Source organism: Glossina fuscipes, unplaced genomic scaffold, assembly GCF_014805625.2.
Source record: "Glossina fuscipes isolate IAEA_lab_2018 unplaced genomic scaffold, Yale_Gfus_2 183, whole genome shotgun sequence".
NCBI classification, from domain to species: Eukaryota; Metazoa; Arthropoda; class Insecta; order Diptera; family Glossinidae; genus Glossina; species Glossina fuscipes.
Window position 1 is genome coordinate 494,709 of NW_023998526.1, and position 5,747 is coordinate 500,455.

Consider the following 5,747-nt stretch of genomic DNA (forward strand, 5'->3'; position numbering starts at 1 on the left):
AAGAACAAAGAGATCGGCAATTCAATGCCAAAGGTAACTAACAAAATTTTTTTTTAAAACGAACAACGAAAGGCAAGCCGAGGTTAAATAAAACTACCAAAAAAAAAAAAAACAAAAGGTTATCGTGAAGAAGAAGAATATGCATTAAAAACTCACAATCAAACGTGCACTAGCAAATAAATACCAGGTTCAACAAAATATAAATCAACGAGGGAATCAGTGGCGTGATTTTACATTTGCAAGCGAAAGAAACAAAAAAAAAACAAATAAAAAACAAACCTTTTGCAACAGAACTAAGAGAAAGACATTGAAGGTGCGAGCAAAAGACTAATTTTTTTGCAAACACAACATACGAAAGAGCGATCTAAGAGGGAAAGGGAAAGGAAAGCTACAAATACATCATTCTGCAAGATCACATTAAACGGTGTTAAGTGAAATAAATTCATCCATGTGCGTGCCCTACGTCATAATCAACCACCACCAGCTAAACAATTTTGCGAAAATATAAAGAGGAACCAAGCATTTAAGACGCGACTTCAGCATAGCGGTCAGTAGCTCTTTTACGTGGCAATAAATTGGCGAATTGTTCAGTTAAATATCATAAGAAGCCAAGATCGATTTTACCAAGTGGGAAAAAAACAAACTTAATTTATAACAATAACAGAAACAAATATTAACCTTCTATTTATTTCAACTGCCTAGGTCAACAACAGCAACACCCTCTTCAGCTCCATCATCATTCTGTTCACCAACAAGAGCCTCAACAGCAACGGCAGGTACAATTGCAGGCGGGTCGGGTGCGCTTAAGCCACCCGACAACTGCTAACCGACCGTCAACGCAGTCCCACTCCACCCACAGCAACAACTTCAAGAACCTTATCAAGTATCAGAGCAACAGCACATACAACAACAACAACAATAATCTCACCAAACACCAACGCAACTACAACAACAACTTCCTTAACATCAAGGACAGCACCAATCACAGATACCTCCACCACTACAACAGGGTGTGAGTTCAGGTCAGTAGGCAACCTGTAGACATAAAACATCAGAATTTTACACCACCAACAAAACTTAGATTTCAGCTCAGAATTTTTACAAAGAATTAATGTTAACTAAAGCTATAGGGCGGAACTAGGAAAGGTACGAAGTTGCATGCGAAGGTAGCAACCGCAATTATTCGCGTAGCGCGCACCAAGCGGCCTATTAATATCAATCTATTGTTGTATGAAAAAAAGGGAAAGTTTGCGCACCGTATATAGGATTTTGCCGTTGCAACCGAATTCTGATGGATTGTAGAAATTGAAATTGCAAAAAATCTAAAAGGAAAAGGTAAAATAACAACGGTGAATTATAAAATAAATATAAAGGAAAAGTGATAATAACAAAACTGTGGGAAACAAAATATAGGCAGCCGTTCAGTGTTAAATAGTCAATTAAATAATTACGAGTATAGCCAAGTCCCTCCTCTCTTGAAGAAAAATTGAATAACACACAACTCAAGAGATAATTTTTTTTGGGGAAAAAACCTGAAAGTATAACGTCTCTTGATTTTGTTTTTAAAAGAATTTCTCGGTTACCAATTCTAAGAAAGGTAACAGGCGGACGGCCTACAGACTCCGTCAGGAAGCGTGTTTGTTTGTAAAAGAAAATTGAAGGTCCTTCCAACCAATACTTCCAAGGACAAAAATAATAATAGTGAGGATCAGACAAAACTTTTCCGTGAAGCATTCTCCCTTTAACAAAATTTGGGAATCCACTGCTGTTTTCGCTAAATATTGCTCGTTTTGAGCCGACGAAAATCTGCAAAAGGAAGAATCCAAGTAAAGATTGCAGGGCAAAATAAACCTATTTTATAAGTAGCTTTGTCTATCTTTCTATTGATTTGATCTAGGGTTACAAAACTTGGGTTTCTCTGTTCCTTTTTCTAATTTAAAACTCTAATGACTTATCAAGATTTAATTTTGTCTCAACAAAATCGAGTATATCCAGGAAAACTAGTTCTAATTGCTTTTAACAATGAAGAATAACAAAGCTTTTCGCAAGAAAAACGGTACACGAAGAATCGAGGGAAGGATTTGTATAATGCGTGTCTGCAGGCAACGAAGACGCAAGAGATAGAAGGAGCAACCAAATATGAAAAGAAAATATTATAAACTGATGAACTCGGAAACCACACAATTGCATTATTCAAAATCTTATTACACTCCCGTCATTTGTTTTTGACAACGCGTACCAACGCTCTATAATTTCTTCTGAGCAGAAGATTCACGTTGTCATAGCATTTGGAAAATATCGCTCGTAACTATACCTTGAAAGTCAGGGACAAGTTCCCTTCAAGGTAAGCACCCATACGGATGATGACCGATCTCAAAGGAAGGGACCTCAAAACCGGGAGTTCTCTTAAAATACAATACACTACTTCAAGGTACGAAATATATTTTCCCAATGCTCAGACAGGAGAGAAAATAATTTTAAAAACTAAAGATTTAGAAATACAATAAAATAAATACAGGATGCGAAATATGTTTTCCAATGCTCAGACAGGAGAACAAATAATTTTGAAAACTAAAGTAAATACAACATACCCAAGTACATAAGTTCTTTAAAAACAAAAAAGGAAGAAGGAAAATCTTGCAATATTCGTCATTACATTCGCAGTATCTTGTAAAAGTTTAAAAAAAAAAAAATAAAAAAATTACGAATAGGAAAGAGTAGAATATGTCATTGCTTCATTGTGTAGTAAACGAGACATTCTTGTTATAGTCAAAGGGACGCGAACTTACAGCCAGAACATCGAATTAAATAAAATCGAAAGAAGTGAATGCTCTATCGTGTCGAGCTTAACATCAAGTTGATAGAGCTTCGATTTCAATTGTTAATTTTATTTATTTGAAAGACGGAATTGAAACCCATTTAGATAGAGGTTTATGCATCCCTGTGTTATAGGCATAAGCTACTAACCACTCCAGAGAAATTTGGACGGGGAAAAAAAAAAGAAAACCACAACCAATCCTAGAAAAAAACAACATAGTAAACAAAATACAAAAAAAGAAATAACCAAAAAAAGAAAGTAGAACCTCCAAGTGCCCAGGGAATTACTAACCCTCATTAAGCTAGAATAAGCCATCCCACCAGCCAACAATAACACGCAACCACCAGTTCACGAGATGCACGCCGGCGACAACGCCACAAGGGCACTCCTTGCGGCCTGGTGGAGGCCCCGAGACCCAACGTTCAACACGAGCAGCTCAGCATCGGCTGCGACAACGGAGGAACGTGAGACCCCCGACACCGCCGAAATTAATAACTCGGAAGGACAAACGACGCTAGTCCGCGCACTAGCGGCCCTGTCACTCACCGAGCCAGACACCCAGCGATGCCACCGAGAAAACGTGGAAGATAACACGACTAGCAAACACGTCGCCGCCATGTATCACTCCATCGCCGGAAAACCGTCGCCACGCACACGGGCACGGGAGAAGAGGGACCAGCAAATCTTGCAACGATTAAAACGACATGCCGCGACCGGGACAGCAAGCCGCCGCCTCGCTACAAGACGACATGCAAAAAGAATTCCGCCGACAGTCGCGTCGTCTCGAGGAAGTCTTCTTCGAAGGGAAACGACGGTACCGGCTCATCCTTAACCACCGCAACGAGTGAAAGGTTATAGAATTACTTTGGCTTCCACCCGCCATGCGCGGCCCTCGCCGCACCCGAGATCCCGAGACACCACGCGTATTACCCCGAGGGGTACGTCTGTGCCACAATACTGCCACGACGCAGTCGATCGTCCCATATTACACCAAGGCCGACCTGACCGTGGTACCACCCTGTCACCGAATGACGGACCTGCCGTCAGTAATCCGTACTAATGTGGCCGGACTGATCACCCGGATGCTCTGTGGCCACGTTCGCCCAACACAACTGCGGCAGCAACGACAGCGCCAGCGAAGCCATCACCGACCAGCCAATACCGGAGATGCGTGTCATCAGCCACTTCTCTTTCCCCCCAAGGACGGAGGATCTGCTAGGGCCCAAAGTCGTCCCTCGTTTTGGCCTCACGGGTTTTCCATCTCTGGCTGGGGAAAGTGGAGTGCTAGAGAGAAAGATAGAATAAGAGTGGGATATGCGTAGTATAAGAACAGGATAGGCATAGGATAAGAATAAAGATAGAAGATTAAGATAGAATAGGAATAGATTCAGATAGAAATTTGTGGCAAGGGTTTAACGTGGGTTCCTGCCTGAAAGGCTTAACCCCACGGTGGCCCAAGCCACTTTTAAGCGTACTACGCCCCCTGGAGAGTTAGACAATCCCCACAGAGTAGGGGCCTAAACAGCACCAGAGTCCAGAACAGTTTATTGTGTATGGAACAATAAATCCCTTTCTGGTCAGATTCAGATAGAATAGGAATAGATTAAGATAGGATAAGAATTGAATAGGTCAGGTTAAGAGTAGGTTAAGGATAGGTTAGGGGGTTGGAATTCAGCCGCCGACTAAGAGAGACCTAGTTTTCGAGTCATAGTAGTCGGAATATAATTTAGATTAAACTACTAAAAATAAAGGTTCCTGCAAAATACAAATTTCTTGTGCGTTTTCATTACCCTGGGCCGCTAAGCTGCCCCAGCCTTTAGGAAAGGGACGAAAACGTCGTCGCTTTATGTTGCAGGTTCATTGCAGTTTTAACAACAACGTTCTTATTTTTACCAGACCTTGCACCATCTTTATGGCCTGGAAACATCAAGTTAATTTGCTCTCAAGAGAAGCGAACTCAGGAGGTGGTATTCTGTGATTTTCATAATTATAAATTAATTCTATTCAGGCCTACCATTTTACATTTACTTTTAATTAATAACTTTCTCCTTTATTTTAGTGACGCAATTTTTACTACTATCACGAGTATGAGCATAATTTTTACCAGCGCAACGTTATATATAATTCCCGTTAGCATATGCATTTACGTTTTATATTCTATTATTATGGTAAGCACCTTATTACTAATTTAATAAACAATAGCGTAAGCATTATTGTTAATGATATTTTAGTATATATGATAGATGGTTTTAGTACTTAAAAAAGAGAACACAAGGCTAACACACAAAGGCAAAAATTCGATGTTTTGTTTGTTCGTTGTTGTTCGTGATATTCTATGCTTTGATTTTACCCTTCCAAAATATTATGTACAGTAAGTCAATCCGATAATCCTGTAACAATCTCAACTTGCTAATTTTTTGATACTCCCAAACTTTCACTCAAGAAAAGACCAAAAACTTTAAGGACCATGTTAAGGCAAAACTCTAAATAAACGGGCTCTATAATTTTTTTAAGGCCCCTTTTAGGCTATAGCTATAGAATTTATTTCTATTGCTGAATTAACTATGATCGTAATATTAATAATATAAGCATACTTTTTTTTATACCATATGTGGTATGTATATAGATATGTATATATCTTTCATTCAGTTCAAATTAGCAACTAATTCCGTTTAAAACAACCAAAAAAAATTTTTGTCCTTCATGGCTTTCAATACTGTTGGCAATAAAAACATTGTCCTGTTCTAATGGCGACGAGATTAAAGTTAAATCATTTTTGTAAAACTCCTGTCCGAAAACTTAAAGAACGTTGTTAAGACAGAACATCTTGAAGTCAGTGACCACATGAAACTTTCACAAAACTTGAAGACGGCAATAGGATCAATCCAAATATCAACTACATTTGCAGGACTTAATTAATAAATGAAAA

General features: G+C 39.1%; 1 long non-coding RNA gene across 1 annotated transcript; it reads left to right on the top strand.

Moving 5' to 3' along the window:
• The first annotated feature begins 924 nt into the window (after positions 1-924).
• On the top strand, positions 925-5,198 carry LOC119641864. Its single transcript, XR_005247901.1, has 3 exons — positions 925-1,022; positions 1,082-1,335; positions 4,878-5,198. It is a non-coding gene; the product is annotated as an uncharacterized LOC119641864 (long non-coding RNA).
• Positions 5,199-5,747: the final 549 nt, after the last annotated feature.